This window comes from Sorex araneus, chromosome X (assembly GCF_027595985.1).
Source record: "Sorex araneus isolate mSorAra2 chromosome X, mSorAra2.pri, whole genome shotgun sequence".
Classification (NCBI taxonomy): Eukaryota; Metazoa; Chordata; class Mammalia; order Eulipotyphla; family Soricidae; genus Sorex; species Sorex araneus.
In genome coordinates, this window is record NC_073313.1 from 133,547,383 (window position 1) to 133,569,807 (window position 22,425).

Genomic DNA, 22,425 nt, shown 5'->3' on the forward strand with positions numbered 1-22,425 from the left:
ATACTTCTTTGGAATTCAATTAGTTTTTTGTTTACTTAATTTTTATGCAAGTTATATCTAAAATAAAATAAAATTTTAGTCTTATATAAAAGGTTTTAAAACAGCAAAAATATTTATTATTCCTTTAAGTTTTTCAGACTGTGGAATACATTTTTCTTGTGAGACAAATAGTGTTCATTGCAGCCTTAAAAAGTATGGTAAGTGTTTTCTTTTTTAAAAAACTTTATTGAATCACCATGAGATATTTACAAGCTTTCATGTTTGGCTTACAATCACATAATAACCTGACCCATATAGAACGTCTCTGAATATTATATACAATAACGTATGTAGTTTGTTCAGCAGACAAAATTAGTTGTATACAAATGCCAATTGTTTTCCTTCCATTTTATTCTGGTTGTTGTACTTGGAAAGATTATCCGGTGAGTTTTCCTTTTGAATTTTCCTAGTCCTAGGCCTTATTTTTTAATGAGCATTTACATTCCACCTGGTTTCCCTTGAGACAAATTCAGGTGTTTTCCATTTCTTTCCACTAACGCGATGGTTGCGATTTGTGTTATTTAAAAGATATTATGTTAAAATGGCCTTCATGGAGATCAGACTTTAACACGTTCTTACTAATATCAAGATGTAGCCAACAAACATATCTAATTACATACAAAATGACAGAAAATGAATTTTTCCATTACATTATTTTTACACACTCTACTTTTGTACATTTTCATTTTTACTATGACTTAAATAAGGATATATTTATACCCCCGAAAGATTATAAGGATACTGAGGGTGAACGGAAAGAAAGGAATTTTTAAATGTGATTGAAACTTAACAAAATGGATAGAATAGGGAGTGTTTTAATATATGCACCTCCCAAGTTTTACTCAGCTGGAAGGAGGAAGCACTGATGAATTTTTATGACTTCTGGAGAGCTAATGATAATATTTGTTGGTGCAGAGATTCTTTGGGGAACACTCCAACAAGAAACTCTTTTCCTTGAGGTGGTGAAATTTGAAGAACAACTTCAAACAGTAAGACTGTTTTCAAAAGAAACAGATGGAGCAGTGTTTGAGGTTATTTCTTAAAGTGTCTAGAATTAATTTACAATAAAATACCTAAATAAGCATTAATTTCTTTTAAGAATTTCTGAACTGGAAAATGAGCTCACCAGCTTCCTGCTTCAAATTTCTTTCTGGAACTGATCGAGTGGAAGGATGCATATTATATTAAATGTAGATCTGCAAAAATAACATTAGCAATAATGGCATTTCTTCATGGTGCCTATTCAGAAATGAGTGTAACAAGCATGTATATATAGAAGATTCTTTCACTTATAATCCTTCTGTCTTCAGTGGGGTCATAAGAAGGTCAGATGGTGTGCCACCTGGGACATTTAACAAAAACTAAACTCTTGGCAAGAGTCCAACAAGCTTATTCCATAGATTGATGTTCTTTTAAATGTAAAATTAAAATCCCTCTTGACGCCTTGTAGTTGATTAATTTGCTACTAGAAGAAGGCAACGGACAAGAAAAGCTTCCATTTTCTCCACAGAACTGATTCAAATTTGTACTTGTTTCAATTAATTTGAAAAAAAGAAAATAAATATTTATAGAATTTGTAGTGAGCTGTCTTAAAGTTTGCATTTAATTTTTAACATGAAATCAAATAATTTATATGTTTATCATAATTCTATTCTGCTGGTATAACATGTAATTTTCAGTTTTGCTTTTAAACTTCTGCAAATTACGGTTGTGACTGGAAAATTTTATTCTTCACTTACCACTAGTAAATATAATGTCATATGAATGAAAACCAAAGATTTTAATATATGTGCGGGAGATTTGGTTTTATTATTCACTATTAGCAATCCTTCCTATTGGTTGAAATAGATTAAAGCAAAAGATGTTAATGTAGACTAGCTAAATATTCGGTTAGTTGACAACTGAGTATGGCTATGATAGATAATATGGGTAGAGAGTAACCAATTTTGATAGTTTTTCTAGGTTTTGCTTATCTATCTGTATTATGCGTAGATAAATGTGATCTAAAAAGTAAACAAATGATATAGAAGACAATATAATCCTTAAAGAGTATATAGTCCAGTATGCGTTTTAAAGATGCAAAAATTATATTAAAGCTCTGAAGTGATAGTAAAGTAGGGTAGCGTGCTTGCCTGGCACATGGCTGATCTGGGGTCAATCCTCGTTATCCCATATGATCCCCTGAACTAGGAATAAGCTCTTAGCACAGCTGGGTGTGGGTCCCCCAACAAACAAAAAATCTAATAAATATGCAGCTCATAAAACACAGAAGAGCAATAAGTATGTTGTTTTACTGCCCTCATATTCCTTTCCTTAATCTGCAGATGAATATAGGTTAATCTTTATCTTTGACCACCTCATAAAGATATAAAATTATATCAAAGCACTTGGAGTGATAGTAAAGTGAGTAGCGTGCTTGCCTTATCTGCTTAACTATTTGTTGCATGCAGGAAGAAAATAGAACTTGCAAATCTTGTAGCTGAATTTGTAGTTTATTTTTCTCTTCGGAATATATAAAATATTTTATAGTATACTTTTTTTTCACTTGAGGACAAGCGACACAAGAGATAGTATACATTCTATAAAAAGATGTTTAAAGTGAAAAAGACAACCCTTTCAGTATATGAATCTATTTTTCAGCATCTTGAATAGAAGTCACTTATATTCTGCTTAGATACATTCAAAATGAGCAGTTTATTTTTTACAAAGGATGCTAATTTATTATGTTTGACTACTATTAGAAACTATTTGAATATGAAGCTGATATTTAGGTACCATTTTATTCATAGTTCTTTATTATTAATAAGGAAATAATATTGTATTATAATAATAAATATATAATGAAATAATTATAGTATATTAATTTTGTTTCATAAAATAATATTTAATTATTTCATGAAAATAAACACAAAAAATAATTATGCCCTACGTCTTCTATTTTTCTCTTACTCCTATACGAAATTATTCATAGATTTTTAAGTTCCACGTGTTCTTTCTGCAGTATCCAGCAAACCAACAATCTTCTCATTAGTGTATCGAAAACAGAGATGTAGTTCAGATTTATTATGATAATTTAAGAGATCACAGGCTTATTTTTATCCAAAGAAACACTTTGTTTCTTTGATAAACTCAGTTGCTCTATCACCAATCTACTTAATCTCAGAATGAGTATTTTTTAAAAAAAATTTAAATTTATTGAATCACCCTGTAATAGTTACAAGCTTTCATGTTTGGGTTATAATCTCACAATGATCAAACACCCATCCTTCCACCAGTGCACATTCCCCACCACCAATATCCCGGGTATATCCCCCCAATCCCACCTTCCCCCTGCCTCAGGGCAGACAATATTCTTTTTTTTTGTTTTGTGTTTTACGGGTTTTTTTTAAATTTTTTATTAATGAATCACCGTGGGGGTATAGATAAAGGTTTACATATTCTCGTGCTTGTGTTTCAGTCATATACAGCTTGAGTATCTATCCCTCCACCAGTACCCGTTCTCCACTGTTGACCCCATCATCCCTCCCACCCCATTCCCCTCCCCACCCTGCCTTATTGGCAGAGAATTCCCCTCTGTTCCCTCTCTCCCTTTGGGCATTGTGGTTAGTAATGGAGGTCTTGGGTGGCCAAAGTGTTCAGTCTATAGTCTGCTCCGTGCATGCCTCTCCCATCCCGAATGGATCCTCCCACCATATTTTTGCTTGGTATTCCCTTCTCTATCTTTGCTACCCTTTCCCCCAGCATGTGAGGCTGGTCTCCAAGCCATGGAGCAAATCTGGTACTTATTTCTGTTATTCTTAGGTGTTAGGACTCCATTCTGTTGTTTTATATTCCGCAGATGAGTGCAATTCTTCTATGTCTGTCTCTCTCTTTCTGACTCATTTCACTTATCATGATCATCTTTTTTGACAGCTGCATAGTATTCCATTGTGTAAATGTACCAAAGTTTCTTTAGCCAGTCATCTGTTCTTGGGCATTCGGGTTTTTTCCAGATTTTGGCTATTGTAAATAGTGCTGCAATGAACATACATATGCAGATGTCATTTTGGCTATATCTTTTTGCCTCTCTGGAGTATATTCCCAGAAGTGGTATTGCTGGGTCAAATGGGAGCTCGATTTCTAATTTTTTGAGGAGCGACCATATTGTTTTCCAGAAGGGTTGAACCAGTCGGCATTCCCACCAGCAGTGTAGAAGGGTCCCTTTCTCCCCACATCCTCTCCAACAGCGGTTGCTTTTGTTCTTTTGGATGAGTGCCAGTCTCTGTGGAGTGAGGTAGTATCTCATGGTAGTTTTGAACTGCATCTCCCTGATGATTAGTGATAATGAGCATTTTTTAATATGCCTTTTGGCCATCCGTATTTCTTCCTTGAGAAAGTTTCTGTTCATTTCTTCGCCCCATTTTCTGATGGGGCTGGATGTTTTCTTCTTGTAGAGTTCAACCAGTGCCTTATACACCCTTGATAACCCCTTATCAGATGGTTATTGGGTAAATATCCTTTCCCGTTCTGTAGATTGCCTTTGTATTTGGGTCACTGTGTCTTTTGCGGTGCAGAAGCTTCTCAGTTTAATATAATCCCATTTGTTTATTTCTGTTTTTACTTGATTGCTTAGTTCCGTGCCATCTTTGAAGATACCTTTGGCTTCAATATCATGGAGGGTTTTTCCGACCTTTTCTTTAATGTACCTTATGGATTGTGGTCTGATGTTGAGGTCTTTAATCCATTTTGTTCTGACTTTTGTGCATGGTGTCAGGTCGAGGTCTAAACCCATTCTTTTACATGTGGTTGACCCGTTATGCCACCACCATTTTTTAAAGAGGCTTGCTTTGCTCCACTTCACATTTCTTGCTCCCTTATCAAAGATTAGGTGTTCATACAATTGGGGTAGTGTGTAGGGATATTCCACCCTGTTCCATTTGTCTGTGGCTCTGTTCTTGTTCCAGTACCATGCTGTTTTAATGTTGCCGCTTTGTAGTAGAGTTTAAGGTTGGGGAGGTTGATGCCTCCCATCGTCTTTTCCCCAAGAATTGCTTTAGCTATTTGTGGGTGTTTGTTGTTCCATATGAATTTCAAGGATTTCTTGGTCTATTTCTTTGAAGAATGTCATGGGTATCCTTATGGGGATCACATTGTATCTGTATAGTGCTTTAGGGAGTATTGCCATTTTGACGATGTTAAGTCTTCCTATCCATGAGCAGGGAATATTTTTCCATTTCCTTGTGTCTTCTTTTACTTCATGTAGTAGGGTTTTGTAGTTTTCTTTGTAGAAATTTCTAACTTCTTTATTAGGCTGATTCCGAGGTACTTGATTTTCTGGGGCACAATTTTGAATAACATTTTTTATGTCATTTTCCTCTGTCTCGATGTTTGCGTAGAGGAAGGCCATGGATTTTTGGATATTGATTTTATAGCCTGCAACTTAATTTTACTGTACAAGTCTATTGTTTCTAGGAGTTTCTTAGTGGAGGTTTTAGGATTCTCTAGGTATAGAATCATGTCATCTGCGAATAGTGAGAGCTTGATTTCTTCCTTTCCTTTCTGGATGCCCTTAATGTCTTTTTCCTGCCTAATTGCTACCGCAAGTACTTCCAGTACTATGTTGAACAGAAGTGGTGAGAGTGGGCATCTTTGTCTTGTCCCTGATCTTAGAGGGAAGGCCCTTAGTTTTTCTCCATTGAGGATAATGCTTGCCATGTGTTTGTGATAGATAGCTTTGACTATCTTGAGGAAAGTTCCTCCAAAACCCATTTTGGTGAGAGTTTTCATCATAAATGGATGTTGGATCTTGTCAAGTGCTTTCTCTGTGTCTATTGAAATGGTCATATGATTTTTATTTTTACTTTTGTTGATGTGATGGATTATATTGATTGATTTGCGTATGTTAAAGCATCCTTGCATTCCAGGAATGAATCCGACTTGGTCATGATGTATAATCTTTTTGATGAGTTGTTGGATTCTATTTGCTAGTATTTCGTTGAAGATCTTCGCATCCGTGTTCATCAGGGATATTGGTCTGAAGTTTTCCTTGTTAGCACTGCCTTTATTTGCTTTTGGTATTAGGGAGATATGTGCTTCATAGAAACTGTTTGGGAGAGTACCTGTTTTTTCAATTTCCTGGAAAAGCTTGAGGAGAACTTTTGACAGGTCTTCGTTAAATGTTTGGAAGAATTTGCTAGTTAAGCCATCTTGGCTTGGGATTTTTTTTGGGGGGGAAACTTTTGATTACAGTTTCAATTTCCTTGATATTAATGGGTCTGTTCAGATATTCCAAGTCTTCTTTGTTCAGTCTTGGGAGATTGTAGGAAACCAGGAATTTATCCATTTCTTTTAGGTTCTCTTGTTTTATGGAATACAGACTTTCAAAGTAGTCTCTGATGATCTTTTGAATTTCATTAGTTTTTGTTGTGATGTCCCCCTTCTTGTTTCTGATTCGGTTTATAGGGGTTCTCTCTCTCTCTTTTTCTTTGTGAGTCTTGCTAGTGGTTTATCAATCTTACTTATTTTCTCGAAGAACCAGGTCTTTGTTTCATTGATCTTTAGGTCAGACAATATTCCCCATACTCTCTCTCTACTTTTGGGCATTATAGCTTACAACACAGACACTGAGAGGTCATCATGTTTGGTCCATTATCTACTTTCGGCATGTATCTCCCATCCCAACTAGTTCCTCCAGCCATCATTTTCTTAGTGATACCTTCTCTATTGCATCTGCATTCTCCCCTCCGCTCATGAAGCAGCTATGGGGAAATCCCCCTGGACCTTAGTATTGACAACTAATTTATGCTGCTTCACAAACTGTCTGAGTGACTTAAATATGTCCTTATATTATTGGTTCATTTTTAAGTATTCACATAGCCTTGGATTTTTTTATTTTACAAAAATAACAATGGTTTTTGCCAAAATCTCTTTCAATCATTTTTTTCAGTAAACAACTCACCATTTTTTTAACTATTTTTCCTAGTTTTTTGTAGCCACGTGGAATTCTGAATCATTTGCTTTTTAGATTTTTAATAATACATTAGTTGGTCAACAAGTCATTCAAATAATTTTTAATTTACCTATAGATATTTAAGCGGATAGGAAATTTATTCCATGTCTATATATTCATGATCATCATTTGTATAGTTATTCCATATGATACAATCTACCAATAGTACTGTCATATTATTAGTATTGTACATTATTATTATTATACAGTGTATTATTAATCTTATTCAAGAGAATATCAGGAAAATTTTATATCTACTAAATATGGAAATGATATGACTACATAAAATCATCATATTAAATCAACAATCATTTTGAGCATTTTCAAGTCAACACAAAAATGAAATAACTTTCTAGCAATCACAGCCCATCAAAGTCAAGACGAATATAATCAAATATAAAAGATAGTAAGCAGTGTCAGATTATTTCATTTCTGAAGATAATAAGCATATGTAGTATCTATCAACTTTTCGAAAACCGAGATACGAGTCAGGACTACCTATTAATAAGTTCATTTTTAAACCTAGTGTTCAACTCAACCTGAGTTGTAATTTCTTAATGTATTTTTATTGTCAGTATCTCGTGTTAGATATGTGAGGATTTAAGTAATAGTAAATCAGTTTATCAAGGCTAATGCCTTGGAACTGAAGGCCTATACATCTTGTGTTAAATACAAAACTATGGTAGTTCCTGAGTTCAGAGCCAAGAGTAATCCCCGTTCATCTCCAGGTGTGATTCAGAAAGGAAATAAATAAATAATAAATAAATAAATAAATAAAATTTCTCTTTTCCAGTAACTTTAGGGAACATTTCGTCTAATTTTTCGGTCATAAGTATGATAAGAGATATGTTAACCAATTTCTACACTTTACAATTTGACTTCCTTTCAGATCTTTACTACTTTTCACAGAAATGATTCCCCACTTTGTTTTCTGAATATTTTTTTTAAATTATACAATTGACAGAAAAATTTTAGGACACATCTTCACAGTTATTTCCTAAAACAAGCATAAATTCTTCAACTGTTGCCTGATTCTGCATGGAATTAAAACATCTGCTCACATATCACTACTTAGTTTCCTATATTAATATGATGATGATACAACCTGAATTTTTCAGAGCAAAAATTACTTCAAATACTTTTTCTCATACTTATATTGTATTTGAAAAAACAGGTGTCCTAGTTCAAGACTGATAAGCATATGAACTAAAATATTTTAATGAGTGATTGAGTTACTTAAGTGACCAAGATGTTTCAATGTCCAATATAAGAATAGTTAACTTTAGAATATTATATACAACTATTTTTTTCATATACCTCTCTTTATACTAACACATGGTTTGCAAACTATGACTAAATCAAAATTTTAAACACATATTGAAATCATAAAAAATTATTTGGTTCACTCTAAGAAACATCATTTTAAGGATATAAAATATTGAAATATGCCAGTGATTGGTGATTCATCCAAATTAATAAAACATGCTAAAATACTCTCATAATTATTATATAAAAGTTCTTTACTCTGATATTTTTACTTAAATAATTAACCATACAACATCCAATCACTTTGAAAATTTGACGTCTTTAGTTTGCAGATGAGAAAACAGAGGCACAGCAAAGATAAGTAACTCATTTAAGATTTTATGGCTCTTATTAAGTCACAGAACAGAATTTTGAATCTATGTGATTTGGCACTAGCATTATTATAATATACTTCTCAATTTCCTGCACAAGATAAAGATGAATTTATGTGTATATTAGCTAAATTCACAGAAAAAACATACCATGTTAGTACTGTTATGAAGAAAAATACACAGTTGTCCATTAAATTTTCTACATAATTTGTCAGATATTTGAATTTTGTGTGAAAACTTTGACCTACAAATTGACAGAATTTCATCAGTGGATAAAATATTAAATGCATATGACTACATTGTCTGTTTTATTCACTCACTCCCTCATATTTCTTCAGCTGAATACTGAAAGCTGCAAGGAATTGTTTACTTTTAACAAACAGCAGAGAAAGAAAACTTTAAATAGTGTATACTATCTAATGCCAGAATATGCATTCTAACTGCTTGGAAATATACGTTTTTAATATTAAATGTGAATATGTGCTCAGACTCTAAAATAATAAGTGACATTCTAATATTTATTTATTTTCACTTATATGATACTTGCACTTTTTATGATACTTGTACTTTTAAGAAATGTGCAATTATATATTTGAACTTGCCTGCTTTTTACATTTTCCATATGTTTACATAATTGATAAGCAATCATTATATTCAAAATTACTATTAAAACTATCAGAAAATTTTGTGATTAGCAAATATTGATAGAATACCATGAGAGAACCCTATAAATATTTGAATATGGCAATAAATGTATATCTGGTAATGTGATGAATGTTTTTACTTTGTTTTGTTTTGTGGTTTTGGAGTTATAACCTAATTCCGCTCATAAGCAAGGCAAATACTCTTATGTTGGAACAACATCTCCAGTCCATTGTCCAAGACTTTTTTCTTTTAAATTAAATACTTTTATGAAACACTATCTTTTAAAAAGTTGTTTATAATGCAGTTGTTATGGGCTTTCCATGTTCAAACACCAAATCCACTACCAAGTGACATTCCCAAAGGTCCCCATTTTCCAAAATCCACGGCTGCCTATTTAGCAGGAACACAATAGTTTATTTTATATTTTTGTTGCAACTAAATTGCTAAGGAATTTATCAAAAGTACTTCAATAAAAGAAAATATCTGAAATTATTTATTTATTTATTTTTAATATTTTGTTTTTGTTTTTCTTTTTTTTTTGGTTTTTGGATCACACCCGGCGATGCACATGGGTTACTCCTGGCTCTTCACTCAGGAATTACCCCTGGCGGTGCTCAGGGGACCACATGGGATGCTGGGATTAGAACCCGGGTCAGCTGCGTGCAAGGCAAATGCCCTACCCGCTGTGCTATCTCTCCAGCCCCTTATTTTTAATTTTTATTTTATTGAATCACCGTGAAAAAATACAAAGCTTTTAGGTTTAAGTCTCAGTCATATAATGATTAAACCCCCATACCTTCACCAGTGCACATGTTCCACCACCAAGAAACCCAATATACTCCCCTCCCACCCACCCCCCAACTAAGTAGCTAATGATCTCACTTTATTTTCTCTATACTTTGAGTACATTCCATATTTCAATAGAAAACTCACTATTATTGCCTGGAATTTTCCCCCAACAATCAGGCCTGCTGAAAAGGCTTTATTTAATAATTTCTTTTCATTGCTGAGAATGAAGACTCTATGAGCTCACGACCACACAGTTTTGGATTTCTGATATTTTAGCTCAGTTCACAGTCTAGATGCATTTCTGTAAGAAGCCGCTCTGGGTGCCAAAATGGGTCAGAAGACCTTTTGGATCATAATCTTTAGGAGCAGAGGGTTTGTTTTGTGCGCGGCAGCTCCAGATCTTATCTGGGGGGGGGAGGGTGTGCTGGTAACATCCCCCTCCCATGATCGCCTATGAGCAACGTCTTTGCAAAATTCATACCTCTGGGTTCAGAGTCTTAGGAGGTGGCTGTGGCTGTGCGTGAAACAGACCCTCTGCTCCTAAAGACTATGATCCGAGAGGTCTTCTAACCCATTTTGGCACCCAGAGCATCTTCTTACAGAAATACATCTAGACTGTGAGCTATGCTACAACCCCGTGCCACCCAGGGAGGGATTTTCCCTCTCCACCCTGTTTTTCTGCTCGGAAAATGGCAATGGTAGCGGCAACATCCACGTGGCGAGAGCCGAGCCACCTCCTACGACTCCCAACCTCCCAACACAGACATATGAATTTTGCAGTGACATTGCTCGTAAAAAAAATTAATTTAAAAGGAAGTTAAATAATTAGAGAGAGAGAACAAAAGGGAATATCCTGCCACAGTGACAGGGTGGGGCGCGAGGAGATGGGATTAGGGAGGGTGGGAGGGTTGCTGGGTTTATTTGTGGTGGAGAATGGGCACTGGTGAAGGGATGGGTTCTTGAACTTTGTATGAGGGAAACATGAGCACAAAAATGTATAAATCTGTAACTGTACCCTCACAGTGATTCACAAATTAATAAATAAATAAATTTTAAAAAGATTAAAAAATAAAAGGAGGTTATTGAGTACTTATCTAAGGACTTACTAAGCTGTTTGTTGTAGCTGTCCCTTCTGTGTTATTGTTTATGTTTGTTGAGTTTTATTGGATTCCATGGTATTTTCCCATCTAATATGGTGGGCTCCTATGGGAATTTTAGTTTTTGAGTATTTAAAAAGTGTCCTGCAGTCCAGAGACTTCATAATATACTCTGGACCAAAGAGTTTAAATGGTGGGAGTTGTGGGAAGTGGTCATGATTACCAGAGCTTTTGGAAGCACAGGTGGTGAGGGAGAGGCTTACCACCACTATCCCAAGAAACTTTCATAATATGTCATTTTTGAAGATGTATTTGTTTAAATGATTGTGTAATGTTTAGGTAGCATTAAAATGTTTTGAATTATAAATAAACAGTAAGAGGAAAGAACTAGAAAGATAAAATGAAAATTTAAAAAATTTACTACAAAAATCTTAAACTACATAGCAGTATTCATAAATGTGTATATTGATATAGAGACAGTTACAAGAATTTGGTTGAAGAACTTTATGCATTCCTTTATTCCTAAAAGTGGAAACTCATTTTTCAGTTTCAGTTTGAATTTTCAATGAAAACCAATCATTAGCTCATAAAGTAATGTAAATGCATATTTTCTACTAAGCCAAAGCCTATTTGTGCCTCTAATATTTTTGTCCTGCCATAAAAATAGTATATTAAAGGCGAAAATTTTCATAGACAGAAAATAAAAGTAAATATCTACTTTTTTCAAACTCAAATGAATCTGTGAAGGAATTTTACTTGTTTTTATATCATGGTAGATTTAATGAATTCCTTTAAGGAAACAGTTAACTTATTTTCAGCTAAATCTTTACTTTTGTACTATACTCAGTTCATTCATTCTTTCATTGATCTATGATTTATGTGATTTAAACCACCTCTTGGTGGAAGCAGTGGTTTTTTGTCCAAGATACTGAGTTGAATACTAATTAGAAGATCAAATTTATGCTGTTGAGCTAAGCAGCTGAATGATTTCTTCATTAAAAATATTTTTACATACCTAACACAGCTTAATCTTGCAAAAATAATTTTTCAGAAGATGTATAAAGAAATAAATTAGCCAAGTAGGATTTTATTTTTACTTTTCAGTATTATTATTGAAATAACACCTTCTCATAAAAATGGGAACGTTCAGGAGTTTGGGAAATACAATTTGAATAAACTGCATACACCACCAAAGTAGCAGTATCCATTCACTACAGTTTATTGGACCCTTTTACCCCATTTTGCCTCTTTAGAACTTCCTATTCTTTGGTCAGTACATAAAATTTATTTGCATTGAATACTTCATCTTTGCTTGCTTTATATCTTATATAACATATGAGGGATACCACACAGTATTTTTTGCCCATCTGATTTAAACTGATTTTTGTGACCTTCTTTAGCTCACTCCATGTTGTAGAAAAAGGAAATACTTATATTTTTCTTGTAGCTGAATAAAATTCACCATTTTTATGTATACCTGTGAGAAGCTCTTGAGTTGTTTCGTATCTTTCCAAATATTAATAATGCTACAATGGACAGATATGTGAGCATATCTTTTCAAATTAGTGTTATTAACACTAAGATTTAACAATAATATTAACATTTAGAGATATTATGGTATGACAAAGATTTTTCTCTTTTTCTGTGAGTAGGTAATTTCTGTTGTCTGAACTTTGTATTTACAGCAGGCCTTTTGGTAATCTTTCCAGAACTAGATTGTGTGCAAAATTGTCTTTAGCTGTTCTTTGACTGAGAATGTTTTATCCTTCCCTCAATTCTATGAATCTAGTTAGTGATAAAATGTCAGTGTATTGCCACTGGTAAAAAGGGGGGCACTAAATCTGCATCTACCTGCCATACTTAAATATGTTAATGATGATATTATGAATTAAAGCAACATAAGCAATAGACCATTATTATCAATAATATATTAGAACTTAGGTAAGCAGCAATTTAAAATCTGTCTGTCATTCACCCACAGAACTCTAAGACAATGGGAAATCTAAGGAGCTAAGCTTTGCTGGCAGACAAGAATAGAACCCAGGTAAGTCCTCAAGTTCATCAAAATTCTTTTTTTATATTTTCAAATTATATTTTAATGTAAGCTGACAATACAATCCTACACAAAACTTCCTTATTCTTTTCTTTCTTACATAGATGTTGGCATTTGTTCTATTTCTCTGCATTTATTTTCAGCAAAAGCAAATTTCATATTAACTTATAGAAGTGTCACTTTCATACTAAAACTTTTTATTAAAAACATTAAAAATATGATTGCTCTCAGGAAAGATTCACATAAAAAATAAGTCCATATTTCCATTCAAGGGTAGTTTTTGTCAGTTTGGACCTTGTATGATAGAAATGTTTGAACCATTTAAAAGTTTTCAAACTGTAATATTTGAGATTAATCTAATCCTATCTAAAGATGTAGCCAAAGACTGTTTTAAAGCCACTGATTTAAAGTAAAAACCACAATGTGATCAGAATATTTTTACTGTAGTTATGAGATGAAATGGGTTAAAATAATTTAAGAAACTCAGTAAAATCACATACGGTAACCTAAGACTGCTGATGTGTTTGACTAAATCATCAAAATCTCTTTCCTTCCTGCTTTGAAGTTATTTTTTCCATCATGTACATAAAATGTTGACCAAAAAAACCATAAAAGAAGCATCAAATTAAAAAGCAATGACAACCCACTCCAGACGCATGTCAGAGGGATTTCTACATATCAGGCGTATAGGGTTTGTTAAGTGTTCTCTTGCAACCATCACACCATTTGTTCCAGTAATTTAGCACATATTTTCTGCTTCTTTGATCTTCTGATGTCCCCATTAGTAATTACATATATATATACACATATTTATGTACATATTTTCCTTAATGATTTAAATCACCTGATAGTGAACCTGTTGATGTCTTTCTTCAGTAGTTTTCCATGGATTGTAATCAGGAAACTGAAGTTGCTTCAGCCTTTGGACAGAAATATATAGTTCTTGTAAGATCATCATGGATACCTATTTTAATGGATACTGAAAAACTTGAAATTTCCACTTGATTTCTTACTTGTTTTAGGATATCATGAACAAGCTCTGGCTTATTTGATAAGCAAGTCCCATAATATTTTGTCATTGACTACCTCTGTAGGCAGCCACAGTTAATGTCTGCTCCATTCTCACAAGGCCAGACTATAAGAGATACTTCATCAACTTCATTAAAATTCTTGAGTCTTAAGCTGGAGTGACAGTACACGGACTAGGGTGCTTCCCTTGTATGCAGCCAACCTCGTTCTCTCCCAACATCCCTTTGTCCCAGAACACCACCAGGTATAACCCCCAAACCAAGGATTCTTTAGCTTAGTTGATGACCTGAAATTAACAGTATATGCAAAAACACTGAAAATTGTGTAACCACAGAAAGAGAAACTCAATCAACTTAGAGAAGAATTGATGCAAATTTTGAAAGAACCCATATAAATGAAACTGAAAAAAAAATTAAAATCAAGCTATAGTAACAGAATTTAGAATTTGTAGTACATTAGAAGTAAAGCTGAAGAAAATATAGTCCAGTATCAATAATGAAGTTAAAAATGAAAAGAGGAGTTTAAGAATAGATTGGAAACATGTACTATACTTAGGACGTAACTGCAAGGGGAGTATAATCTCCTAATTATTGTAATAACAAGAGAGAAAAAAGAAAAAGGGGAAAATGACTGGTGGAAGGGATAATAGGTTAGAAATTTCCCAGTCTTTGCAGGGAATCTTATGCACAAATTCAAGAAGCCCCAAAAATACCAAGCAGAAAAGTATCAAAGGCACATTATAATCAAAACGGTAAAACCAATAAGAGATTCAGACTACAGTATCAAGCGAAAAGAAAACCTCACATAGAAAGAAATAACATAAGAATCACAACAGATTTCTCATATGAAACCATTCAAGCAAGAAAAGAGTGGAAAGACATTGTCAAAATATTGAATAAAAAAAGCCTTAACCTAGAGTTTACTACCTTGTGAAGTTGTTATTTAGATTTGAAGGATGATTGAAAACATTCTCAGAAGAAAAAGAGTTGCCTATATTTTCTATAAATAAACAACACATGCAACAGTTAGTAAAATATGCCAATAAAACATTTGCTCAGTTTCAAAAACAACTAAATCCAAACAGAAAATGCAAACAAGCACTTTATATCAATAATTTCTCTGAAAGCCAATGGAGTAAACACTCCTATTAAAAGTTGTAGAATGAGAGCTCTGTGCCTAAAGACTTAGATTCCAGAGACCTAACACATTTTGGCATCCAGCGCAGCTTCTTACAGCAATGCACTGGGACTGTGAGCTGGGCTACAACTCCTCGCTGCCCGGGGATGGATCTTTCCTCCCAACCCTGTCTTCCTGCACGGAAAATGGCGGCGGCAGCAACATCCACATGGCAGGAGCCATCTTCTAAGACTCCTAACCCAGAGGTATACAGTTTTTACACTTGAGGCTCCTAGGGAATCATGGGAAGTGGGTGTAACCGGCACACCCTCGGCCCAGATAAATGCGGAGTTGCTGAGAGTGAAACGGACCCTCTGGGCCTAAAGACTTTGATTCCAGAGACCTAACACATTTTGGCATCCAGCGCAACTTCTTACAAAAATGCACTGGGACTGTGAGCTGGGCTATGCAATTTCTGGCGGAATATTCCCTGGACTTTATACAGAAATCCAAAACAATTATAGACTTAACATCTATAATTGTCAGCAATGTGAAACGGTTCCTTTTTAACAGGTCTGACTTGGGGTGGAAACTCCAAATAATAACAGTGAGTTTTTTGTTGAAATATTGAAGGTAATCAAAGTAGCAGCCATTTCTCTGGACTGTGAACTAAGCAACAACCCCAAGCTGGCCGAGAAGAGGAAATATCCCTCTTTCCTCATTGTTTCCCATTTTCGGGGAGAAATGCGGCATGGCGTCCACCATACTAAGAGGCGCAGGAAGGGGGATGAGGGAAAAAAAAGGAAAAGGAAAAAGGGGGAAAAAAGAGTTATGTACTTGGAGCAGTGGGGCTACATATCTCTTCATTCTCAGCAATGGAAAACTAGTTATCAAATGCTTCCTTGGTAGTAGGGCTGTCTTTCTAGGGGGAAAACTCCAACAACAATAGTGAGTTTTGTGTTGAAATATGGAACGTAATCAAGGTAAAGAGAAAATGAAGTGAAATTCAACAGTTATACAGTTGGGGGAGGGGGGATGGGGATGGGGGGTATACTGTTTTATTTTGTGGTGGAATATGGGCACTGGTGAAAGGATGGGTGTTTGAATACTGTATAACTGAGACATAAACCTGAGAACTTTGTAACTTTCCACATGGTGATTCAATAAAAATTTATTAAAAAAAGTTGTAGAATGAGAAAGAAAGAAGAAAAGTTTCTGCCATAGATACAGGGTGGGGAAGGGTATGGTGGGAGGGAAATTGGGGGCATTGGTGGTGGGAAATGTACACTGGTGTAGGGATGGGTGTTGGAACATTATATTACTTAAACCCAATAGTGAAAAATTTGTAACTGTGTATCTCACAGTTACTGAACAAAAAGGGGGGACATTTAAGTATATAAACAAAAAATCATAGAGTGGCTCCGTTTTCAGGACGTAAAATCCACTGATTTCCTGCTGACAGGAAACACACCTGAATTCATAGGATAAATAATGGCTCGGAGTGCAATAAATGGGAAGCAATTATAAAAGCAAATGGCACAAACTTGGGAGGTTATAGGAGTCCCAAACTATCCAAATCTTCTAGGTTCTCCTCTTTCTTGACATACCTCCCACACTTGAACCAAGGAGATAAAAAACACTAAGAACAATTGCTATCAAAAGAATCAAAATGACAATCAAAAGTCTCCTGAAAGGTCACTAGTGACTTCTTCCAAACCCTTAAAAACCCACTATCATTTTTCAGTTTTTTTCATGAAATTAGAGAAAAGGAAATTCTTCCAGTTTCTGCAAGGTGAAAATTAATCTGGTAACAAAAGTAGACAGAGAGGACACAAACAGGAATACTTTAGGACTATCTCTTCGATGAACATAAATATAAAGAACATCAACAAAATAAAAACAAATCAAACCTAAAACACATAAAAATGTCTTACACCATGAGCAAGTGGGATCCATTCCAGCGATAAAAAAATTTTTGACATGTGCAAGTCAATCAATGTAACACACCATATTAATTCAAGAACAAATAAAAATTGCATTATCATATCAGTAGATGTAGAAAAAATCATTTGACGAGATGCAGCATTCATTCATAAGATAAGAAAAAAATCTTAATAAAGTGAGAGTTGAAGTAAAAGATTTCTTTAACAGTTACAGTGATTTACCCCAAGCACACAGCAAAAGTTTATACTTAATAGTTTATAACTGAAATCCCTCTAAGGTCAGTTGCAAGCAAGGATGCTTGCTCTCACTATTACTATTCAATGTAATATTGGAAATGCTTACCATAGCTAATAGGCAAGAAAGACATATTAAGGCTATCAAGGCATGAAAAGAAGTTAATATCTTTCTATTTGTGGATGAGATGACACTATATTTAGAAAGACCTAAAGACTATACAGAGAAGCTCCTAGAAATAATAGAATTGTATAGTAAAGTGATAGGCTAAAAAATTAACAAGCATAGGTCCATGGCCTTTGGATCACTGTATTGCTGTCATCCCGTTACTCATCGATTTGCTCATGTGGGCACCAGTAACATTTCCAAGTGAGACTTGTTTTTACTGTTTTTGGCACATCGAATACGCCAGGCTTTGCTGTGCGGGCGAGATACTCTCGATAGCTTGCCAGGCTCTCCGAGAGGGACGGAGGAATTGAACCTTGGTCAGCCACATGCATGCAAACGCACTACTAGCTGTGCTATCGCTCCAGCTCAGCTTTTGTATATGCAAATAATAATATAGAGAGAAATTAATTAGCAAATACCTTTGTAATTGTGCCTCAGAAAAACCAAGTACCTAGGAATCAGCTTTAAAAAAGAAATGATGGGGGGGCCGGAGCGATAGCACAGTGGGTAGGGCATTTGCCTTGCACGCGGCCGACCCGGGTTCGATCCCAGGCATCCCATGTGGTCCCCCAAGCACCGCCAGGTGTAATTCCTGAGTGTAAAGCCAGGAGTAACCCCTGAGCATCGCTGGGTTGTGACCCAAAAAGCAAAAAAAAAAAAAAAAAAAGAAAATGATGGGGGCTGGAGCGATAGCATAACAGGTAGGGCATTTACCTTGCACGCGGCCAACCCGGGTTCGAATCCCAGCACCCCATATGGTCCCCTGAGCACTACCAGGAGCAATTCCCGAGTGCAAAGCCAGGAGTAACCCCTGTGCATCGCTGGGTGTGACCCAAAAAGCATAAATAAATAAATAAATAAATAAATAAATAAATAAGAAATGAAAGACCTATACAAAGAAAACTACAAAAGACTACAAAATTAAATAAAGAGGACAAAAAAATGGAAAACAGTCCCATTTCATGAATCAGAAGGATTAGCATTCTGTAAATGTCAGTGCTCCCCAAAGCATTTTATAGACTTAATGAACCCACATATAAACACTCATTATATTTTTTTAAATAAATATATCAAAAGCTCTTGAAATCCACATTGTATAACATCACATCTCTGGAATAGCCAATGCAAGGTCAATTCCTAGCTTTTTGAGAGATGTCCATAATATTGGACAAAAAGACTGGACCAGTTGACATTTGCAATAACAATGAATGAGGATCCCTTTTATTTCCCATCCACAATTTTTTGATTGATTGTTTTTGTTATTTGTGATGAATGCCAGTCTCTTTGGTGTGAGTTAGGATCTCATTGTTCTTTTGATTTCCAGTTACCAGATTATTATGATATAGAGCATTTTTTCATACATTGCACACCACAGTGTTTAAAAGAAAAATGTAAATTTTCTACTATAGAGGTGAGTGGTGGAGCAAATGGAAACTGGGGACACTGGTGAGGAAGTGGACACTTGTGAATGGATGATTGCTTGAACATTGTACAACTAAATCCCAGTCATGAAGAAACTTGGAACTTTGCAACTCAAGGAGATTCAATAAAATAAAAAGAAACAAACAAAAATAAACATATTGATGGAAACAATATGTAGTGGGAATAGTAGTGGGAATCTTTAACATTACATTATCACTATTATGCAAATCAACCAAACAGAATATCAGTAAGTATACAAGAATCCTAAATGAGGAACTTAAAGAATTTGGATTAATAGGGACACACAAATAATTGGGATTAATACAGGCCCTCCATCTTCAATAAACCAAGTACATAAACTAAGTACATATTTTCAATAAACCAAGTTTATATTTTCAATAAAACTAAGTACATATATATTCACCACATTAAATCACATACTTGGGCAAGACTCAAAATACAAAAGGTTTTGATTTTGAGTATAAAAATTATACAGCAGCCTCTCAGAACACAATGCCATGAAGATAGAAATGAAAAATAAAGATGCCAAAAGAACTCCAACACATGGAGCATGAGAAAAATGTTGCTAAATAGCAATGGGATCAAATAAAAAATCAAAGAAAAAAAAAGTTATTCTGTGAAACTAATGATGATAGAGAAGTAAGCCATCAGAATATATGTGACATCACAAAAACTATACTTCCGGGGGAAATTTATAGCAATCAAATCTATGTTGGAGATAACATAAGCAATTTAAATACACTTCTTAAATGCCTGGTGAATGATAATTAGATGAGTCCAAGACAAGTAGAAGGATGTAGAAAATAAAAATAGGAACATAAGTCAATGATATGGAAATAAAGAATGTAACAGTGTCAATAAAATCAGGAGTAAAATTTTAAAATGAATATACTACACAGGTAAGTATTTGGATACATTCAGTAGATCAAAATGAGAAAATGCCTCAATTAAATGGATCACATCTGAAAGGAAATAAAGTTTAAGACACTTCAGAAATTCAAGCTAGTATTAGAAGTTACTATCAACAGCTTTACTCTGTTAAGCTGGAGAACCATAAACAAATGAACAGATTATTAGAAGAATATAGTCTCCCAAAACTGAGTTAGAAGAAACCTAAATAGGCAATCAATAAGCAAGCAAATTAATTGGGAATAAAAAAAAAACAATTTGGAATATTCCCAGGAACATAAGCCCAGATCCAACTCATACTGGCGAGTTTTATCAAACTCTTAAGTCGTGCTACATTTACTTTTTATGCTCTTTCAAAATATTAAAGAGACAGGAATCCTTCATAAGAGCTTCTATGAAGTCAGTGTTACTCGAATACCAAAAGCATATCGAAACACTATAAGAAAAATGTCAGACCAGTTTCCAAAATGAATATCAATGCAAAAATCCTCAATCAAGTCTTAGGTAATAGAATCCAAGAGCATTTTAAAAATCACATACATCATGATAAAGTGGGATTCATCCTATGGATGTAAGTATAGTTTGATATTTAAAAATCAATTAACACAATGAACCATATTAAGTAAATGAATTATAAAAATCATATCATCATATTAATAGATTCATAAAAATATTTTGCAAAGTTCCAACAACTATTTATGATAAAAGACTTCAGCAATGTTCAGGTGGTAGGAACCTTCCTCAAGACAGTAATTGCATCAAAAACCAAGCCACAGCCAATATAATTGCCAATGGTGAAAAATTCAAAATACCCTAACTGAGTTCAGGCGCAGGACAAGGATGCCCATTATTTCACTTTGATTTCATATTGTTTAAGATGTCCATGCAATCACAATCAGGCAAGAAAACTAAAACAGTGACCCATATTGGAAAAGAAGTAAAAACAATGTTTTCAGATGACACGATATTATACGTAGAAGATCATACAGAGTCTACTAAATGTCTCTAGGAACAATAGAATAATTCAGCTACCTGCAAATTCAGCAAATAAAATTTTGTTTTTGCATTCCTTTAAGCAAATACTGAACCAGAAAGGAAATAGAACAAAGTCTAGTTCATTATAAATAGCATCAAAACCCTCAAGTACCTAAGAATCAACATACCAAAAGATGTAAGAAATAGATACCTTGAATACTACAAGTGACACAAAAAAAGAGATGATCTTAGTAAATGAAAAGTCATTCCATGTTCATAAAATATAAGAATCAATATTGCAAAAGTGACCATACTGCCTACATTATTATATAGATTCAGTGCAATACCCATCCAGAATACAGATGATAATCCTCAAGGGCTTAGAACATTTGATAACAAAATTTGTGTGGAAGGATAAAATACCCCAAATAGTCAAAGAAATACTGAGAAATAAGAAATTGTGTTGTCTCATTACCTAACTTGAAACTATGCTATAAAGCAATGATGAACAAATTCGTAGTACTGGAATAAGGATTAACTCTGACCAATGTTTTATGACTGAGTACCAAAATGCAAATCCCTAGATCTATGGTAAATTAATTTTCAAAGATATAGCTGGGTATTTGAAGTAGAGTAAAGATAGCCCTTCCAATGGTGCTAGGAAAACTGGAAAGACAGATGAAAGAAAATGAAACTGATACTAAAGTCAATACTAAGTAGGCTGAAGACCTTGAGGTCAGACGAGAGTCCATAAAATACATTGAAGAATGTATGGACAGAATACCTCAAAGGCCTTTTCAATAATATTATTCAAATGTCCAAAACACAATAGAAACAACATATAAACAGGACTGTATTATTCTAAATAGTTTCTTCATGACTGAAGAAACACTAGCTAAAACTTTAAAAGATAACAAACTGAATGGGAAAAATAGTTTTTACTAAACATATCAGATTAAAATGTGTTATTCAAGAAATATAAATAATTCACAAAGATCATAAGAAATAATTCAAAACCCCTATAAAAATGGGGAAAGAACATGAACAGACACCCCTCTGAAGAATACAGAAGAGTACCCAATAGGCATATCAAACATTTTCATCATCACTTATTATCAGTAAAATATAATCAAGTTAACAAATATAACCTAAGAGTGAGAATGGCATATATAAAATTAATGGAAACAATCTGTGTTTGTAGGATGTGGTGAATATGAACTCTCATCCATTGCTAGCAGAAATCTTATCAAGTTCTACCCCTATGAAAAAATAGTACAGGGATTTTGTAGTAAGGTGATAATTGAACTTCCCCACAACTCCAAATATCACTTCTGGGTATCTACACCAACACAAAAATGT

General features: G+C 34.2%; 1 pseudogene; it reads right to left on the reverse strand.

Annotated features, from left to right (window-relative positions):
• Positions 1 to 13,740: 13,740 nt before the first annotated feature.
• Positions 13,741 to 22,425, reverse strand: part of LOC101542679 (tRNA-dihydrouridine(20a/20b) synthase [NAD(P)+]-like) — a 94,738-nt pseudogene continuing 86,053 nt past the window's right edge.